The 21,690-nt window shown below is 42.0% G+C and overlaps 1 protein-coding gene across 4 annotated transcripts in view; it reads left to right on the forward strand.

The window, feature by feature from the left end:
• Positions 1-21,690, forward strand: part of PRR5 (proline rich 5) — a 94,593-nt gene that overhangs the window by 16,041 nt on the left and 56,862 nt on the right. For 3 of the 4 annotated variants that reach the window (XM_075760137.1, XM_075760130.1, XM_075760141.1), the window contains one exon: positions 7,575-7,713. The exons of the other annotated variant lie outside the window; for it this stretch is intronic. The gene's annotated coding sequence lies outside the window, so the exon portion shown is untranslated. The remainder of the gene's footprint in view (positions 1-7,574; positions 7,714-21,690) is intronic. 4 annotated transcript variants of the gene reach the window in all.

Consider the following 21,690-nt stretch of genomic DNA (forward strand, 5'->3'; position numbering starts at 1 on the left):
TACCTTTCTTGAAATCTTAGTTGGGCACTCAGGAGGTGTCTGAGGGGTTCCCCCAGCGCAAGGTATGTGTGGAAGTCCATCTCCCCTCTTTGGGAGGGGGTCTCATAACAACTTGGGTCCTGTTCCAGTATCTGTTGACATCAATAGAAAAATAGAAAGTACTCAATATATAAAATTCCAAGTAGAACACTATTTTTGATTTTCCTCTCCTGGTATTACTAATGATCATTGAGATTTTCCAGAGATTAGTTGCTGGCAAGTGTCCCTTCCTGAGCCTGAAGGACTGTTCAGGCAGTTGTTAATCCCTAAGAATAGCTCTGCACTTCAGTCATTACTGAAAAATTGGGTCTTGTTTAGAGACTCAATGTGTCTCTCCTAACTGTTCAGAGAGGTGATGATGGGGTGACATTAAAGCCTCCCTAATGTTGGCGCTGTAGGACTTCAAATTATTGATGGCAGAAGCACAAAATGATAGCTGAGTTGAATCCAGGTGCTTTTTGTGATAGTCCTGCAATTGCTGCTACTTCTGTTTACCTCTTCTTTTTTGAGGTCTGTTTATTTCCCACAAAACCCTTCCCTACGTACTGCCTCCAGTACATGGAGCCCTGACATTGCTGCACAGTTTATCTAGCCTCTGGCTGGTTTCAGTGATCGAGGATTGATGGAGCTGTGAAATTGCCAATTTCTGTCTAAGTCCAAGACCAACATTCACATCTCCCCAAACTTTGGCAACTGAGAGATTAGAGACCCTGTCTGTCTTCTCCCAACAGTATTTAATCCTCTGCTATCCAGTCATATCATCCTTACTAGAGATGAGTCAAAAACTTGATTTATATCTTTTTCTCCTTTTATTCTCAAGGGGTTCAGGCAGCTGTACCTGCTTTGAGAATAGCAGCAGATGCAGGCTGTGGAACTGTATTCTTGTGTTACTGGGTTTCCTCGGGAAGCTTTTGACTAAGCAGCTGCCATCTCGTGTAGTCAGAAGCTGAGTCTGAGAGTGTAGTAGAAATGTGAGATGAAATATAAGAAGTCGCTGCCTCCAGCTATTTGCTACCTTTCTTCGAAATCTGCAAGGCTGGTAGAGCAGAAAGCATCTCGGTATTGCATCTGGCAGCTTCACCAGGACCTCACCTTCCTTGGCAGTGGAGCTGGCACCACTGGATTTTGCACAGAGTATATCACATCTCTGCCAACTTTGTATCGGTAGAGCAGGGGAAGAGGCAGAAGCAGTGGTAGTGTCGTCATTTCTTAAATTTCTCTTTACCGACTTGGAAAACTTCTATAATGAGTTTAGGATGAACTGCCTATTTATTCTTTTCTTTCTTTCTTTTTTTTTTTCTTTCCCCTTCCCTCACATTATTAAATGCAACTGGCAATTACTTCTGCTTTCAGGATGCATGACTGTAGAGTACTACCCATACAAGGACAGGGCTCTCTTTTTTTGTCTTCTTCCACCCTGCAGTCATGTAGTGATCCTGGAAATGGAGAATTACAATGTTTCACATTCCTTTACCCCAATCCATGCCACCCAACCAAAGCTTTCTTTTGCAGTCAGGGACTTATGAGCATCTGCTGTAAAACTCTGCTACAGGTCCTGCACACGTCTCTAATCTGGTGCCAATGCTGGCATCGTTAGGCTTGGTTATCGCTGCTGTGGCCATCAGCAACACCAGCTCTGCTCTAAATATAGAGAAATGTGAGTTTGAGTGGAGATCTCAGTGTTGATGTTGAGCCTTAGAGCACGTCCAGCAAAGTCTACAGATTGGTGAAAAGAGACAAAGTTGTCAAGGGGGTTTGTGGGTTGTGACCTTGTAATTCCGTTTAGCCATGCAGACTTTAAATTCTTGCTGCATTGGAAGTCACGTCTGGCCGCGCTCTGCTGGCAGATGCTTCTCCCTTCCCTGTTGCTTCTTCTAAAGCTCGATTATCGCTGGCCGTGCCAGGAGCGATGGATCTGCTGAGAAGGGTGTGATTTGTTTCTCTAAGCTGGTTATGAGTCTCAGTTGCCCAGGATCCATCAGTCTCTTAATCCTTCCATAGAGGGTTGCTGTTGTTCTTAATAGGACGCTGCTGTTCATGGCGGATGTTTTTCACATAAGTTTCAGAAGCAGCTGCCTTAAATGTGGTCTGGCACCTCTGCAGACAGAGGCTGAGCACTGGGCTCGGTGAGGGGCTGGGGTGAGGATGGCTGTGGGCAGCACCTCCCTGCTGTGCAGGAATTGCTTATAAATAGGAAGACAAATTGAAATGTTCCCTTTTTGGTTTTCCACCTCCCGCAGTTCTTGGGAATGAGGAAGAAGGCCAATAAGAAATGTTGGTGTTTTAGTCAAAAGCAAAGGCAGCTGAAGGGGAATGCTCTTTTTTTTTGCCTCTTTTTTTTTTTTTCTTTTTTTTTTTTTTTTCTGGTAGATGTTGCTGCAGAGATAGTGCCAGGATGCTGTGCAAAAAATCCTGCCTAGATTTGCTCAGTTTTCAAATACGGGGGTAAGGCAGTTGACAGTCCCTGTCCGTGAGATTGCCAAAAGTGATAGTCAGCAAAGGAGACCCAGCCGGTGCTCAAGTGAAATTCTTCCAAAATGCCTTCATTTACACTCACTGCATCCTTTCCCAGTAAAACCCTTCAAATGCTGCTTCAAAAATTAATGTGTTTGAGTGCTTTAATGAAAGCAAAGGAGAGACCTTTCCCTTTCGTCCTGATAAAGCCCATAGAAAGTTCAAAGGGAACTTTTAGTGTTTAGTTATGCTGCGTTCACCCTGAGTTACCTGAAGCTTTAATGTTTTATTGAAATTGCTGGGGAATGTTGACTTTCATGTGAGACCTGTAAATGGGCAGCCTGTAAAACCAAGGCACTAATATATCAAATATGAATTTAGCTTAAAATGATGCACATTATGAATAGGATTTTCCAGTCTTTTTCTCCTGAGATTGTTGAAGATTTTTTCTATAATTTTCATTGAAGCAGAGCCAGAGCAACACAGGAAGATTTAAAAATCTCACTCTGTAAAGACATCTATGAATTCGAATCACTGCCATCAGGAATTTTTTTTACTTTTGTTAAGTGGTAGTCACCCCTTGAAAAATGTGTTACTGTTTTACCTCCACAATTAAATTCACAGCCTGCTTGCAGCGTGAAAACTCTGGCAGTGATGCAGTTGCATTTGCAAGCTTTGCTTGTGAGCTGTTTTCACTTACCTGAATACGAATTAAACTTGAGGTGCTGCGAAATGCAGTTCATGAGGTGCCCTCTATGAACTGGAGCGTCACCACCTACATCCGTGCAAGCACACTTGCAATAATCTGTGTGCCACTTGTCCGTGATATCAATCAGTCCTTACATTTAAGACTTGGTCTGTGGGAAATGAATGAGACAGGTTTTAAATATGAATTATTGGAGTTTCGAGTGTTGAGCAAGTCATAATCTAAGATAAGAGGGATCTTTTGGTGCTTTTAGACTCAGTTAATCCTGCTATTAGTCCTTTAAAGTTTCATTCTTGGTTTCGGTATGTGTGCTAGCTTTGTCTTTGTCTCCATGGAGTAAAATTTGACACATTTTAATTCAGAGCTTTCTATGACTTTTCCATCCTACTTCTAAGGGTAACATCAAGGATTTTCAGTAGAAATTATTGCCTTTAGGTTTCCATCTTCATAAGTTTATGTCCTCAGAGAGATAAAAGCAGATTAAGTGTCGCTGTTGCAGCAGAAAAGAAACTCCAGCAATACACACAACAGAAACAGACTGTCAGCAAAAAAAATTCAGCTAGGAGAAGTCAGCATTAAAAATAATATTATTTGTCTGAGGTACAATGTTGCCCCAAGGAAAGTCAGCGGGGGGGTTTCCTATCCGTTTCTGTAGCCAAAATTAATCAGAATTCATCCTTTAGTAATAATTTGAATTTATAGTATGGGTTTTAATTCCATTGAAGTGAAATATGTTTTAAAGGAGAAAGATCAGGGAAATAAAGCCCAGAAGACTGTCTCTTTTGGGGGGGGGGGGGAATATTTTATACCTGCAAATCTTTCACAAGTCTGAAAGAAGAGTGAACCAAGGTGCTTGGGAAGCGAGGTATAGCATAAGCTGAACCCCATGGTTTTGCTTGTTGGGACCAGTTGCAGGCTAGCTTGTTAAATGGCCAGAGAGGGGAAGGCCAATAGCATAAAAGGCCACTTGCTTCATAGACTGAAATAAGGCTTAGCCAGCCCATAGGAAAATCTACACACATCTAACTCGAGGAATAAAGCCAGGAGTACAGATGGTAGATTTTATATCAATGTCTTTTCACTTCATTCTTCCCATGCACTTTTTTCCACACTTCTAGTTGATTTAGCTGAGCTTGCAAAACTCTGAAAGTAGTGACCAAGCCTTTGCAATTTCCAGCCATCAATATGCTTCCTGGTCTTTGCAGCCCCAAATTAAAATCTTCCAGTAGAAAAAGGTCCATAATGTTGCTGCTGTGGGTATTCACCCGACAGCCTTTGATGTCAGCCTGCCAGGCTGATTGTAGTTTAATTGCAATCACCATTTCCAGCCAATGTGTTGATTCTTGGCTTGCACCTTCGTAGACTGCAGTCACTGAAATGATAGAGCTTATTTGTCGGCCACTCACGGCTGAATTGAAAGATATACGCAGTAATACCCGAAATTAGAGTCCGTGTGACTGATTTCTCTGGCCATAGCTGGCTGAGCAGTAGGTGTAAGTGGGCAACTGTGTTGGCTCTACTGAAATACTGATTTACAGCAGCTCTCTTTGTCTGTCCTGAGGAAGAACTGACAGTCCCTTCACTGAGCGAGTTCATGCTGTGTGAAAAATTAATTTCAGCCACACTCACAAATAAGTTGATTTTAAAGCACTGTCATTTAGAAAAGGAGGGGCAGTTCTAATTATGTTTTATAATGTACCTGTGATGCATGATTGTGAGTTTTACCCTATATTTTTGAATACTCACTAGTATTTGGACAGCTAGCGTCTCTGCCAGAAGTAGCATTTTGAATTTGAGCAAATTCCAAAATATCTGTTCCTTCAAGCAGCATCACCAGCCATGCTATATACCTTTTCCTCCTCTGCCTCGAGCACAGAATATACCTGGAAAATTACACTGCTCTGTGGCTCAGAGCAGTTTGAGCTGAATCTGGATTTGGGATCCAAAAACTGCTGGAGTCGTGCTTCTTTCCATGCTGGTCAGGAGGTCTCTAAAGCTACAACATGATGGTTATGTCTGCAAAAGTATTTTGGGCTGTTCACTGTGGTTCCCCTCGGCGACTTGTATTGCTGCTTTCCCTATAGTGAGGTGGAGGGATGGGTAAGTCTTGTTTCTGAGAAAACTGTAAAGCAGTTCTGAAATTCTGCCTCTGGGAAATGCCTGGTTTAAGGCATGGTATCAATATTTGGTATCAAAAGGCTATATGAATTCTTGATTTGCTTTACCTGCCAAAATAACATACTGATTGCTCAGCTGGTATGGGGAACATGCTTAATTAGTTGCTCGCAACTTCTGTACAACAGCATCATGGCTTGGTGTTTTTCAGGCATTCTCTTTTTTTCTTTCCCCGAAACTATAAATAGTTTAAGATATACAGGGTATTAGATGAAAGCAAGATAAATGTAATTCACAAGTTTTAAAAAAAAATAATTTATACTTCAGGCATGCATTGATGGAATAGCTGAGCTTTGATCATCAAAGTTAGGTCAATTTAAATAAAAAAGACAGTGGAGTTTTATTCTGAAATAACCCCCTCAAATCTTGAAGAATAGCACTGTGATGTTGGTTTATTATCCTGGCTAATCAAATTATCACAGGTTATAGGCAAAATGGAGGATTTTTTTAATCTGCTATCACGGGGATGTCAGGCAGCATCTCCAAGGAAAATGCTATCTTCGTACCATAACCATCTAATCTTTCGAGAACCCAATAGCTGCTATTACACTTTCTGCTATCCCACTTTCTAAAATCAGTGGGATTTCTCATATACTTCAAATTAGAAGATTAAGAATCTTCTTCGATTTGCCTTTTAAGCAGGGAGGGAGAAAAAAAGCCAAAATTCATGACAAGGCCTGTTATTTTAGATACGTACTTTGATAGTATCCACTTCCAGCTGAGATCAGTTGGTCATAGCTTTTGGAAGACCTTAACGGCCTGACCACTCTAGCAGTTTTGGCAGATGCTCCTAGTATAAACCCAGCTGTATCAAGAAAGCTCTACTCTGATAGAGTTTGTTTTGCTTAGAGCGGTTTTTCATATACTACTACAATGTCTAGCTGCATGCACAGGAGTTTTTGTTGGTATAGCATGTTCATATCCAGTGTACTATGCTCATATCTTGGTTTTTTTGCTATACATCCCTCACTTCAAATTTGTTTATCTGTCATCTCCCAGATGCACGTGTGTCGTTGAAAAGGTTACTTTCCCTACCTTGCCCCCAGGTACTCAAAATGTCAGTTCCTGGCTCTGTAGCCTTCAAGCTGCAGATAATTTCTCCCAATGCATTGCAGTCAAAATGCACCAACTTCGCGCAACACTGTTATTTAAACTAACACCTCTGATTTTGACTAAAATAAGTGGTAACAGAATGCAGCTCGCACCAGTAGAGCAGACAAAAGGTGGGAGTGTAAGGGGATTACTTAGTTCTCTCAAATGCAGGAAAGATTAACCTTAACATATGTATTTTTAAACACATGCAGTTATTTACATCCTTGCAAAGTGGGTATGAAATGCCACAAAACAAAAGCAAGAGCGGTTTGTACTCGGGATAAACCAAGCCAGAAAGGACAGCTATATATTCCTAGTTAAATTTAGCAGTGTGTTAGAGCTGGTACTAATGACTATGCAAAGCGCAAGGCATGAAGAACCGTACTTGGAATATGGATGCAGATGTGCGTGAATACCTCTGTGTGTATGTATGTATGTATGTCTGTGTATATAAGTATTTAAAAAAAAAAAATCCTAATAGTGTTTTATATTTATTACCAGTGATTTTTAAAAAAAAATCTTTAAATTATGAAGATGTTCTTATTTTAAATGACTTAATTATAAATTCTGTGTTGCACAAAGATAGCCACTCTGGGGTTGTTTATTGTGTTAATAGTCATCTTGGAGAGGCACTTCAAGACCAGCTCAGGACAGGTGGTGATATTATGACCGTCATTTGAAGCCCTAAAGAAAGCATTTCCAGTATTTCTAAATTACGCATTTAAGACTTTTCTGGGCCTTATAGGACAGCGGCTCTCCAAAAGTGATCACTGCAGCTCATGCAGTGTATTTGAAACCTTTTTCTGTCACCTCTTTAGTGCTAGAACACAGAACTATTTGTGTTCTGTGTGCTCGTGGAAACTCTTATCCTCTTTAGTGATAGGTGTAGCTCTTGGCGTTGGTATCAATGAATCACTGTACCTGAAGAAAACAAAACAGAAAAGGGAAAAATGCAAGAAGAAATGTTTATTTCTATCAGTGATGAGACAGAACAGCACTTGTTTCACTTCTCTGTGTGTCATATATGAGCTTAGTAGTGGGCTCTTGAGAAACAATTCCTAGAATAGCAATATGTGCAATACTACTTTTTGTTCATCTTTTGTTGCAGAGCTGCCTTTTTTGCAAGGGGCTGACTTTTTTTCAACCAAATTGTATCGCCTGCCAAGAATTTTCATGTGACTCTCGGAAACCTGCTGCAGAGTCTTCCCTATTTGCTATTCAGTCCTGTTTTCTTCTCCCTTTAGCAGGTAAGCGCATGTTTCTGCAATACTATTTGCAAGTGGAAAATGTTTCCAATTTCAGACACCTGGAGAGTTCGTTTTGTTGGACTTACTAGGGTTAATATCTCTGTTCCAAAATTTCCCACAGAACCGATTGTATTTTCTGCCATAGAAAAATATCGGACTAGCAATGCAACACTTTGGGATTTTTAACATCAGCTTGTGTCAGTCTTCATCCCTCTAACTTTAGTGCAGCTTAAAAAATGGTATCCATGGTCTTTCAACTGTGAATCTATTTACAGCTGAATCAGGGTTGTGAGCAAGCAATATAGAAAATTGCTTGAATTTTTGCTGAGAGAAGCCTCTAAATAACTTTGTCCTTGGCGGGGGGGGGGAAGCCCTGGAAGTAGAGAGCCAGAATGGGTGATGCAAAAGCTCAGGTGTTATCCACCACGGTGACCTCGAGCTGAATGAGAGGGTTCAGATACTGTTCGCCAAGATCATAGTCAGACAACCATTGCAGAAACAGATTAAGCCGCCCCGGCTGACTGTGCACTGAAGCGTATGAGGAATTCTCAAATGACCTGTATATGATTGATGTATATATGGGTGTGGCAAGAAGCAGCACCGAACAGCTGAGTGGTAGTAATATCTTACACAGCTGCAGCTATTTTTGCAGAGGTGCTTGGCACAACCCGCTAAAGTTGCTTAATATTCTTTGCTAGAATTGGGATCCGCGTTTGAGATTCAAGGGTTTTAGGAAGGAGGAAATTTTACAGATTTCTTGAAATCGCTTTCAGTAAATGCTAGTCGTTAATGGAGAGTGTGTATGGGTGTGTGTGTGCATTTATGTGAAAGGAAAGTAAATGTGCTTAATCTGTCTTTGTTGTTGTTCTGTTTTTCTTTTAACATTATTGTCGCATGTAGTAGCTCATTTTTTCAGAGCAATTTGGAAATTCTCTCAGAAAACAATTACCAGTTTCCTCCTCCAAAAGAATTTTCTTTCTGAACGTATTAAGAGACTCATTTTCTCTTAAAGATTCATTTACTTTATCACTAAGCTGCAGAATCTAACCTCTGCCATGGCTTCAGCTTCTTTTTCTGTGTTTTTTAAGCAAAGTGGCCTTTTCCAAAGGATTTGCTCTTGAAAACTTCTGTTTTGATTTACTTGGCAGTAATGCATGCTTTCTTTCCGATTTGTATCAGGCAGTAAATGATGGGTATGCCTGTTCCATGCTACTTCATTGCAGTAGTAGCTGGATTTTGCTACAGTGGTTACTCGGTCTCATCTCAAGCTGCAGAGGTGAATGGCCCCCTATAATCTGCAGCTCCTGCCGGGCCATGCGCCATAATTCAGTGCAAGGCTGTGATCTACAGTAGCATTTAGCTTGGTCTTCAAACTGGGCACAGATGTTTAAAAGCGAGAGAAATGATTTTCGTTTGCGCTGCACTTTTTTCTGCCCAAGGATTTTCAGGGTGCTGTTACCTACTGCCAGTCTGGATTCTCTGAGAAGCAAGTTAGCAGCACCGGTAGCAGAGAGGGGATATTTGACAGCTACGCATTGTACAACAGGAACTTGATAGTCTTAGGTCATGAAAAGTATGGGTATGAGCATCGCTCTGCTCCTTACAAGTAATTCCTCTGGAAAAGTTGAGGGAAGAATCTAAGTATAATTCAGTCAGGAAATCCTTGCTACCTCTGCCCACATTATTTCAAGCATACCCAGAAAAGTTCTGCTCCTGAACTTCCCAACCTTCTTTAAAATAAATACCCGCACCTGCTGTTACCTAAGTTAGCAGTCTACCAACGGATCTGTTACCAAACATGAGTTCTGTCAGCAGCAACTCCAGATACTGCTGTTCAGAGGATTCAGCCATTGCCAGCAGGACTAAAAGCTGCTCTAATGCTTCACTGAAATATTTTGAAAAGTTCACTGTGAACACTTCATCTTTGTTTTGTTCATTGTTAAACTTTTTATTCTTGGTATTATAAATAACTGCCCCTCAGAGTAAACAGGGAGACATGTGCTTGCCTTCTGGTTTTAGTGGAGCATTTGCAAACTATCCCACTGTAAACTCTTACAGAGTCATCTGTAACCTTACTGTGATGGACAGTCAGATCAGAGTTCCCACCATGTCAGGAGGCGTTATTAGACATTATGCCTTGAGCAACTTACCACCACACTGACAGAGTGTTTGCTGACTGGAAATACGAATGCCTTATGAAAAAAACCACTGCCTGCCTGCTGAAACCCAGCATTTTATAACCATTTGGGGTTTTTTCATTGCAAAAGCCATAACTTCTCACTTGCTGGCGATACAATAAACTTTAAGTGATGCTTATGGTTTTAAGTGCAGCATTGTATTCAAATTTTATATTCCAACAGTGTGCGTATTTTCACAATTACATTTATTATGTGGTCTTTGTTGTGGTGTGATATAATTTAAAGGTCTTAGGAGTCTGGTCGTACTGTAGCAGGGACGGTAGAAAACGTGTGGAAGGTTTCAGGCCCCCATTAGTTTACATCTGTGGGCCATGGCCTTTGCAAATGGTTGTACATAGGTTTTACTTTCTGGATGTGTAGAGTCCCATGTTATTCTGTGGAAGTGTCAAAGGTTTCAAATCCAGCACATACAGAAGCCTTGGCATGGCAGGGGCCTGATCAGAAACAGCAAAGTAACATTTGCTGTGCTCACAAGGAGACAGAAGTCAGTAGGAGAGTGTTGAGATAATAAAGGAGGTTAGCAATGTTTACTGTGTCACAGCTGAAAAGCACTCAATCTTTTCCTAATCAGGGTTATGAGAAGTTCCTGGCAAAGTTCTCTCTTTGTTCACTCCCTTTTTTCTCCTCCTTCAATACAAAGAGGAGAACCTGACGGTGTCTTTATTTATTGTTTAATTCTCCTTGTCTGCTGCTGGAGTGCGTGTTACTCTCAGCCCAACTCTTCCCTAAAATCTCAGCCGATTCCCTAGCCAGAAGGTGCTATAACCAGCAGATCCCATTTGCCTTTCTGTTGAAGCTGTCCCACGAAGGCTGCAAACTTTGCCCTTTCCTCTCAAACCCGCAATGCCTTTGGTCAGCAGCAGACTCTCCTAGAAATACTCCTAATTTACTGTCTCCCTACCTGAAATACCAACTGAGCTTGTAAACTAAAGACATTTCCCAAAGGTCTCTTCATCTGGGGTCAGAGCATGTACGTGAGGAAGTGAAACATTCATTAGTTGGATGCCAGATTATTTACATTTGTGTCATGATCAACCAGGCAATAAAAGACTAGGGATGACATTCATCTCATCTAATTTTAGGTATTTACAGCTTGGAATACCATATCCATGTCTGAACTACTCATGTTGTGTTCTCTTTATAGTTGGTGGAGAGAATAAACATATCCCGAGCATCACTTACCTGACCAGATCTAAATATCCTTTTTTAGAATGCAATGATGTGCCTGGTTTTCTCCAGCAACTATAGAATAAGGCCTGGATTTTCCTGTACATTTCTATTTGTACACATCTCACACATCCCACTCCCTATGTTCATTACCCCATTTCCTAGGAGCTAGTGCTGAATGAGCTTAAAAAATGGAGAGGTCAAGCTACAGAGTGACTGAACGTCTGAGAGTATCTTAATTTCACCTTCCAGTTCTGACCTCCCAGGTCGCTATGCTGCTGTCACTACCATCACGAGTGTCTCCTCTCTCTTCACAGCAATTACAGAGAATTTAATCAAAAGGAAGGAATTATTTACGTGTTATTGCCAGTTTTCTTACTGTTACTTATTTCCCATCTCAGTAAAATACAGGCAATAGTAAAGTGTATATAAAAGCATAAATATTTTATCTATTGAGCTGCTTATCTAAGTGTGTAAAATAACTGTCAGTTATATAACAGCTGAACTCTTACATTTGTTACATTTAATTTTGCTATAAGTAAAGGAAGGTGAAAAAAGTATCTTTCATTCCTCTTTTTTCCCCAACTCCGCACAGATGTAACCCAAACAGCTTTCATAGAGCTCAGCAAAGGAGGACAGGTCACCTCACTGAGGCTTGTGTAATCTTCCAAAGGTTAAATCATGAGGGTTACCAAAATATAGGCCTTAAAAATCATTACCAGGCACAAAAAATCATGATGTAGGCTTGAAAATTGATTATTTTGTATTTCTTTAGAACTTATGTTCTGCTTTTGAACTGAAATGGGACTATTTCAGCACCTGATGTGGATGACTAGGTAGCATTACTTGATAAAGTAGTAAGAAAAGTATGTAGATAAATGAAAGTGGGTCCTGGTCACATTTTCATTACATGTCTTAACTAGGACTTAACAAATTATCTAATAATTTTGGGTGCCTTTGATTTTGGTCCTCTCATAAGGAAAAATTGTTACACAGTATTAAGGATTCAGTTTTTAAAAATTTTAAGGCTCATATTTTTTAACACTACTGGGTACCAACAGTGGAGTGGGAAAACCTTTTGCCTTTAAAAAAAAAATACTTCAAAACATTTGAACCAAGATTTTCTGTTGAAAGCATAGGTAGGAAGCAATGCACTACAGTAAATGAACAGCAAAAATTTCTATTTTGTTCCAACAGAATAAGTTTAGATGTGTTTGTTTCAGATGACATGCTAAATTCTTGTACTAAACCCAAGGAAACCCAAATGGAATCAATGAACCAAAAACCTGGATTTAAAAAGCTGTTTATGCCAGTCTGAGTCAAAAGTTCAATTCTGGCTACTCTCCTTCCTTGGAGCATTCAAATCTGGATCCAAAAGTTTGTTGGAGCCAATCTCTAAACCAAATGACTAATAAAACTAACATCATGACACGCACGTATATATACGCACATATCTCCTCTTTAACATGCGGAGTATTAGCTGTGGGCCAGGATTGTTTTAGGTTTTTTTAATGTACAAAGTGATTCAACTCTGTCTTCCCTGACCTCCTCCCAGTCTGGCCAAATCCTTGTGCTGGCTCCTACTGCTGCATCGCCAAATATTGCACAAAGGAAGATGGCATTATTGTTATTATTAACCAAAAAGGTAAAAACCTTTTACTTTTTCTCCCTGTGTTCATCAATCAAATTAAAAAGACAGTTTAAAAATTGATGCAAGCAAATGGCCTACAGAGTGCCCTTATGCGTTTTATAATTGCATCCAGCTGTGATTACAGTCCCACAGAATATATTTTTGCATTTTCTTTTCTTTTGGTACACTTCACTGGTGATTCACTCCCTAGAAGGGATTCACCCCTTTTAGGGGAGAGAGAGTTTACTGGTTTCATGACCTTTTATTTCTGCAGTAGAAATGGGTGAACTCACTTGGAATAAATACGAACCAAGCCAAAACATTACACAGAAAAAAATTAATTCCAAATCTGACCTTTCTTGAGTTTTGGGGGGGGGGGGGGGGGGGGGGGGAAGGTTGCTTTTCTCTCTGTCTTTTGACCGGTGTCCTACAGTTTGGAAGCACCAAAATACCACAGCAGGAACAGAATCACAGCGGCACGGTCTCGTTGGGTGACCCTGTCTGCCGTTTTGTACCACCTACCCTGAGGGCCACCTGAGGCTGGCATGGTAGTGGCCGGTGCTCTCTGCCCTGCCAGTGCCCAGTGTCGGGGCGAGGAGCAGGGCAGGGCCCGTGGGGGGTGATGATCAATTGATCGATTGCTTCTGGCAAGCGGTAATGAAACCGCTTCCTTGGCAGCGTCTCCTCAGGTCGGACAGCAGTAAGGTACATCCTGGCCAAAGGAAGCCATAACAAGTCATGCAGGGTTCTGTCATAAAGTTAAATTCTGCTTAAAAGCAACATGCCTGGGAGCACACCTTCACAGACATTATGATGCCTTTTAATTTTTTGTGAGTGTGTTTTATATGGCTGTTTTCAGGGTTTTCTCCCCATGCACCCCATGGGTATGGGTGCTCGGCGCTGCCACAGCAGCCCCTGTGCTGCTGAGGGGGACACACAGGCCCAGCCTGGCCTGGCCACCCTCCAGGCATCCTCATCACCTCAGGTCTTCAGCCCTTCAGGTATCATCAAGCTGAAACCTGGCATGTGGCTCAGGTGGGCTTGGGAAAAAAAAAAAGTAGGCCGATACAAACTGGTTTGTCAGATTTTGTGAGCCAGGGTGAGCAGCGGCTGTAGTTTCTCCATGAGACTGAGCTTTGTCCTGTGATCTTCCCTTCAGCAATCACTCTGTCTCACTGTGAACATGTCAACTTGGTGAAGTTTGGTACCAACCTATTTATAAAGCCCAAAGTATCTTAAAAGGACTTGAGATAAGAGATTTCAGCATGGAGCTCACTACTGTCCGGGCTTCCCTGCTCATGAGAGGTTTTAAATTTATTTGTTTTTTCCAATGATGTTCCCAAAGTAGAGTATGCTCCACAGGAAGCGATTCAAGCAAGTGCTGGCTGTAAGCCGGGAACTACCTGCCTACGGCTTTCTGTATGAAGGAACTGTGCATCCTAGAAACATGGCCCAGGGCCTTCAGTGGCAGATCCCAGTGGTTCAGCAGAGCATCTGGAAGCCTTGCTCCAGATAAGTCCTTCAACTTTTCTGCTTCAGAGTGGGGGAGCTCCGTCTGCGTGGGCTTTCAAACTGCTGGCCCTAGAGCAGCAAGCTCTGAAGACTCTGGATGGCTTGTAGTTCCCGATGCTATGAAGCCTAAAACCTTTGTGGTCCCAGCAATTTTCTGAGAAAAAAAAAAAGAAAAAATGTTAGTTTTCCATATGCTTAGAGAACTTGAACTGTTTTGCAATGAAGAGTTAACATAGCCTGAATTTGGAGAACAGATCATTTGAAATGACTGAAGAAAGCCTGGTGAACAAGAAAGCAAGCTGGTGCAGCAGGACTCTTCAGGAAAGATACCACAAAGCTGCTAAAGATGCACAAACTTGAATGATACCTCTGTTCTTCCACTGCATCCCTCAGTAGCTTGAGGTGGCTGGTGTTTATGCTGACTTTAGGGAGTGAGGAGTACCTCAACTAGTTGTTACTACCTGGTGGGGAAAAAAAAAATAAATATTTGCCTTACTTCCTCAATAACAAGGTGTTTCTTCCAGTTGATAACTCAGTTATGTCATGTTGATGTCTGATTGAAGATTGAGACTGGCTAATGAGCTGGAGTGAGAATGACAGGAGTTTTTCCAAACCTTGCTGTGGAGTCTAAAAAATTCCAGTACTCTGCCCTTTGAGATAAGTTATTTCCCAGAGCATCCTGAGAAAACACAGATATGACACATACTGGGAGATCATAGCACTGGGCCTGCTGACCTGGTGAAATGAAGATTTAAAGGTACAAGTGTAAAATAATCTGTGTAATGAAGGCCTTTTTTACCCTTGCTGTTTCCACTGCCCAGTATCTCAGTCTGCAGGGACTGTCTCGGCACATGTCTATGAAAAGATAGCACAAGGTACCCATTTTTAAGTTCCTAATGAAAGCTCCACCATACTGAATGCTACAGAGTCCAACTACACAGCTAGGTGTTGCAAGTTTGGATTATCTTTATAATCTCTGGGTTTTTTTCCGTTCAGAAAAATATCCTTGTGATGCCAAGGGAGAACAATAAATTTTCTGAAAGAATCCGTTTGTATTGAAGGCTGGGCTTTTGTGACTTTTACAGGGCTACAAGATTTGTTCCAGAGAGCTATAGTACCATTTGAGTAACAGCAGCATAGTACCACCAGAGTCAAAGATCTCCCAAATTTGCAGTGTTGTCTCTTGCATTCCACAGTACTGAAGTGACCTCCCTGACTTATGCACAGGAGGTGGCAGTAATCTCAAGGTATGGTTCATGTTTCCAGCCGTGCTCACATTCTCATAGAGAGAGAATATCACACAAGCGATATCCTGGCTTTGAGAGCCAAACCAGGATATCACTCGTAACTAACAGCTGGCCACCAGTGGAGTTTATTAGAAACTCAGCTAGTTACTGAAGTGGATTCTTTATCTTGGTGACCTTCCAAGGCAATCAGAGCCTTCTTGGAAGACCTTGAATCAGAAATGTTTGCCTATAAGAAAAATAGCACTGCACAGCACACAATTCTGATCTCCCAGGGTTCACAGATTTGGAAGGCGCTGTACCATATATAACTGGAGAAGACAGCACAGAGATACTGTAGCTGCTACATCAAGGTCATGGTGTTCTGGGATCCAATTAAAATTATGCAAGATAGGCAATTTAGGAAAGAATTCACAGAGAGCTCAGGAAGGAAAAAAGTTGTATGCGTTAGGAGCTCAGTTACTTTGTAAGATTAATTTTCCACTATCTCATGATCTTGTAATAAAAGCACAAAGTATTTTAAACGTTTGATTTGCTTATTGATCAGAACTCTTGAGACCTTACTTTCTAAATCACTGTTAGAGGTTTGACTTCCATTTAACAGCAAAGTTGCAGGCTTGCCTTGGAGTATATGCTGGTTGCAGTGGGTTGTGAATTCAGTGCATGGGCAACAGTGAAACCTGGAATGCGCATGTCTGAAACCCACCTCTTTCCCTGGAGGTGATGTGAAAAGAAAAGGTGGTAATGCCACAGGTCCTGTGATCCAGACCATTGATCTCACCTCCTCCAACATAACCGTCACGCTCATTCAGATCACTGCGCTATCTTTAATTCCCAGAACCTGTGAAGAGATACTGAGGAATTATACTGCCAGCTTGGGGAATTGCCATTTGATGGAAAGGTTGATATTTTGGATAGGGGTGTAACAGGCCTGTTGCTATCCTAATTCTCTCCCAATTCCTATGTCCTGAAGGACAAGGATAAAAGATTTAGCTGTCTACTGTATTTTAAGAACTGTTTATATTGTTATGCTCTGTAAACCAAAAACTGCTGTTGGCAAAGGGGATGGAATTTCATAGATGCTTTGAGCAAAGGTTTCCTAACAGGTATTGCTAGATTCATGACCTGTGTTAGATTAGGTTGGTGACTGGGGACTTTATTCTGAGCTCAGGGCCTTGTTTTACTAGTTTGAGCACAAGCACCAAGTGAAAAGGGTAAAGAGCAGCTCACAGTCCAAACAGGCAAGATGAAGACTTGATTCCCTTAAAACCAGCCAAAGAGTAGTTGGCAAACACTGTGTTAGCACCAGCGTTTTGGTCTCCTTTTTCTTGTCCTTTCCCTTTCCTTTATATTTAAAAACTTTGCCTGAGGAAGAATTAGCTAACCAAGAAAGGAAGAGGGAGCACAAGAGCAAAGGGTGATGGAGAAGCAGGAAGGGAGCGAGGTGGGGAGACTGAGAGGCTCGGCTGGTGAACAGATAAGAAATGTCGTCCAGCAGAAAAATGTGGAAAGAAAGTCGACATGGATGGCTGCTTGAGTCCAGATGGCCCTTTGCTCAGATGCAGGTTGGTCTCTGCTGAGGAAGTTTCCTAGGCACATTCATGCTGCTCTGTTTCACACAGAGCAAAACTGGGAAGGGAAGATCCCGCAAATTGGTATTGATCCTCTGCAGGTTGCAGTGACTACGGGTGTCCTTGTTCGATGCAAGCCAGTGTATCTTCGGGGCAGGCAGTGGAACTGCAGCAGCCATGGCTGCCTGCGGATCAGGCCTGAAGCTTTGTAGGAATGACTGCGCTTGCAGGTGTTGCTGCAGAAATGGTGAGGGGGGGCACAGCATCCCTTTCTAACGGTAGTCAAAGGACTCATTTTTGGGATCGCCTTCTGCTTGCTTAGCAAGGAGATACTGTCTTGAGCATTTATTCTTTTTCACAGTGTAAAAGATAAAGAAACCCCGTGAGTCCTACATGCAGTTGAAGGAGAGAAACCTCAGCTCTGTCTGAAGGGAGGCAACTGTGGTCATGCAGGCATTATTGGCCACAGGATGCATAAGTACAGGAGTACACAGGAGGTGTTTCAGAGGTTGAGGAGATGGCTCAGTAAGCCCAGCTGCCCTCCTATAAATCAGAGCTTGGCTGTGGTGAGAGCAGAAACAAAGGACTTAGCAAAACCAAGCCTGTCCTGTGACCAGCCCCAATAAACAACAGGCAGAAACTGCCCTTGAGAGTGCCTTTATCTCCACAAGTTGCAGAGAGTCAGTGGGATGGAGGAAGGGTGTTTGGTTTCATAATTTCTTTATTCTCTTCATTCTTTGTTTTCTGATGATAAAGGAGCTTTATGTGAATATTGTAGCAAAGGAATTGATGAGTCATTAAGGTTTGCAACTTCATTTCCCCTCCGCTCCTTTTTTTTTTTTTTTTTGTGATACTTGCATCTCCTTCTTCCTGCCCGCCTTGCCCCTCCTCTGCTGGTGCAGCAGGACGTGCTGTGCCTTTAAGAAGTGTGGGTTTTTTCAGAAGACTAATTCCTGAGCTTTGGCATGTGTTGAGGCATGTCCTAAGTTTTGTGGTGTGGTTTATGAAAAACTAAAGTGCATTTGTATAGGGAGGTTTTTAACTCCTTTCTGCCATAGATACGCTTTACCTCTTTGTTCTTCACTTGCAGAGCGTACACCATTCAGCATTTCCATAAGGATTTCTGCTCTCTTCTCCAAAAAAGGAGGGGAGATTAAGTGAAGTAGCAGGCTTTTTTAATTATTTTTTTTTCAATTAAAATGTATATTTATTGAGTTGTTTTTTGTATAGCAAAGCTCTGGTGAATAAAGCTGAGATAGCAAATTCTCCTGCTTATTGTATCCTCCCACTGGCACCAATATTGCTGCAGTGTTAACCTGTCATTGCAGTAGCAGAACAGTGTAGCTGAAGACATGTTGACCTGCAGCAGTCACAGTGTTGGCAGCTTTATTATGAATTTCATATATTGTGAATTTCTTAGTGTTCCTGTTCATCAACGTTACTTTTTGCTTCCTTTCCCCTCTCATCACTGTCAAAAAGAAAAAACTTGTACGTACAATTGTACTGTAAAAATTAGTATAGCCTTATGTAAATAAAATGTAGGGTTTTTTCTCCTTTTTTTTTTTTTTGTTTTAGCAAATCTCATTCTTTTGTAAGCAAGTGTATGCTTGGGGAGGCCTGCCTGGGTTTTTTAAAACATTTTCTAGGGCCAGCAGTGTGATCTTTGAACCACAGCTCCCAGTGAGAATGTTGCAGGCGTTACAGGCATACCAGTAGGTTAACTACAGAGTTACCCTTGGTGATTATTGTATAAGTCCTGAATCTGCATGCTAACGTTGTCTTGTAATAACAGCATAAAACCTCTTGGGCTGTCAGCCTATATTCGTGTAAGTGGTGTACGTTGTTTTAAGCCTCAAGATAGCAAGCAAGTCCAGGTGAGCAGAATTCCCCTACGTCTCCAGCACCATGGCAGCTGTGGGACTTGCCATGCAGTCACCCGCAGGATGTGGGCCCCACAGATGAAAGAACAGTTTCTAGTAGACACAGGCCTGTTTTTATGAGCAGAGATGTTGGAGGGGAAGGGAAGGAGCAGGAGCTAGGGCTGGATGTGCCTTCTACACTGAGGTGGTTGTGTGGCTTTGATTAAATCACTTAACCTTTGAGCTGCAGGTTTCTTGTGAGTGAAATAGTGGTATTAGCACCGTGGACGGCATGCTGGGATTAAATGAATTAAGTAACAGTACTTTACAGTCTCGGCTCTGTAAATGTGCTGAGTGCAGTTATTCTATTTAAGAAGCTTGTAGTGCTGGTTATTGAGCCTACGGGAGGGCCCCCGCCAATCCCCTGTCCTGCCCTCCCTCCCAATTAGTCTGGTCAGTGCCCTTAACCCTCTCCATGACCAACAGCGAGCAATCTCTGCTGCTTAATCTCTCAATCTTGAAGCCGTGCTGTATTGTGACAACTCTTTTCAGAAGTGGCTATAGAGGAACGGCCGCATTGCAAGCCCTGGCAAAGAGCTCTGTCTTATACATCACCCTCTGGCCTCCTGGGCTCAGGGAGTCCTTGTCTGCTCAGTCCCTGCAGCATCCCCTCAGTAGTGTGCTGGAATGGGAGGTGGAGGTCCTGGGATCTCTTGACATCTCTGCCACCTGCTCATGGGTGGCCTGGGCAAGTCACATCACCTTTCTCTTCTCCACTGTTCATCCTGAAGCGCGGATCGTTATCTTTTACCTTCATACCAAGAGCTGCTCAGGGCTGAATTAATGAATGCCGTGAAGTCAAGGATGTCTGTGGATGCACAGCACAATCTAAATGTGAAGTATTACTCGGTAATTATGGGTGGAGGTAACCCTTGTTGAAAAGAATTAATTTTATCATAAATCAACATTTGATCAGGTGGAATTGTAGGAAGAAGTGTAGAGAAAGCCTGCCCTCTCTTACCTCAATCTGAAATTTTTCAGGAGACTGGAATGCTGCTTCTCCCATGTGCTTTGTGCAAGCATCGACTCTGAATCTAGTACTGGTTACTGAGATTGATGGGGTGGCATAAAAATAGTCTGACTTCTATAGGCGTAATATTTCAACATATGGAGGGACAGAGGTCTTTTTTTTTTCCTTCTCTTGGGATTCAGCATTTTATGAGGAAGCCAAGTACTGCTTTTTGCAGTGTTGTCTGGCGTATCCCAAGGTTGACACAGCAGCTCCTTGGGTTCAGTTTAGCAAGTTGAGGATTTTAGGAAAAAAGCAGATGAAATGTTACTGTGTAACTGCTGACATACTAGCATCATCAGGGTACCGTTTATAAAGTCTCTGGTGCTGCCGAGGGATCAAAGAGTTAAAAATTCCAAAGGTTTAATCCAGTATAATAACATTTTGCAAGGCCTATCAAATTCACAGCAAGTGAGAGGCAGAAAAGCAGCTGAGCTAGATGGAAAATGAAATTAGATGGAATTATATTGCCACAGGTTTATCTAACTAGTTGTTTCACTTAACAGGGTAGACGCATGTTTAGCTGAGCCCTCAGCAGAAGCTCAGACTGAGTTGTGCTCCCTTGCTCTCCTGGGCTGTATTATCCACAGAAATGGAGTGCCCTTCATCCGATTTGAACAAAGCAGTGTTCTGGTGTATCTATTTTTGGTCACTGATTTGTATGCTGTAGAAGCCATCTCATTCCCTAGAATACAGCCATATATTGTTGTGTTTGTTTTCCTTTCGCTGCTGTGTACATAGTGGATTGTTGTTCGTTTGTTTGGAGGATTTAAACGTCTGGAAGAGACCGGGGATAGCCGTGTCTTTGTACGGAGGTTAGATGTGGAGCTGCAGGTCCCTCCCGAAGTGAAATGTTACGTGCCATCTACTGTGATGCTCATTTTGTATACCTGAGGGCTTTGGTGTGGGAAGGACAATCAATATAACGCTAATCCACGGAGCTGGCTAAAACTACTGCTGCTAAAACTAGCACAAGGTAAAAATGGATTTATTTCCCTAGGTAGTTCTGCAACTGGTTCTCATGGAGGTAATACCAAATATAAATTTTGGAAGTAAGTATTTATATGCAGTGAGCTTAGCTGAGTTTGGGTGAGTAGTGAGAGGAATCAGTTTTTACTAAGATATGTCAGTAAATGATGCACATAGGGCAGATCTCACTGTGAGAAATTCAGTTTTCCTGTAATGGAAGCTCTGCCATATTATTTGGACAAAACAAATCCAATTATAGCCCAAATCTAGACAATAGGTTATCACAGCTGAAGAGAGTAAGTAGAAAGTGGGGAAGAAAAGGTAAGTTCTTCTGTATTGCAGCCCCCTTCCAGTGAGTGGAAGGTTACTCTGCAAGGAGCCCTTCTGGCTTTTACCAGACTATTTGCAGCCCAATGCTGTAGCAACAGAAGAGTAGCTTTTATGCTCTGGCGGAGTCCACCGCAAACGATTTATTTTCTGAGAAAGCTAATCGCTATTTTGTTGCATTACTTCTCAGCAGATGAGCTGGGCACTCCTGAATTTAAAACAGAAGTGTGAGTGAGTGACAGCGAGCTAAGCGCGGCGGGCTGGAGTCTTGTAGCAGCATATCCTTCAGCTCCAGTGCTGCAGTCAGAGAGAGAAAGAAGATTTTTCCTTTGAAGATAAGACACCTGGGGCTTTTGTAGAAACTGAGTATGCCCCGAGTTGCGCAGCTGTTATCTCAATATAAAAAAAAAAGCAGAGAAAGACAAAGCGTC

This window comes from Balearica regulorum, chromosome 1 (assembly GCF_011004875.1).
Source record: "Balearica regulorum gibbericeps isolate bBalReg1 chromosome 1, bBalReg1.pri, whole genome shotgun sequence".
In the NCBI taxonomy this organism is placed as follows: Eukaryota; Metazoa; Chordata; class Aves; order Gruiformes; family Gruidae; genus Balearica; species Balearica regulorum.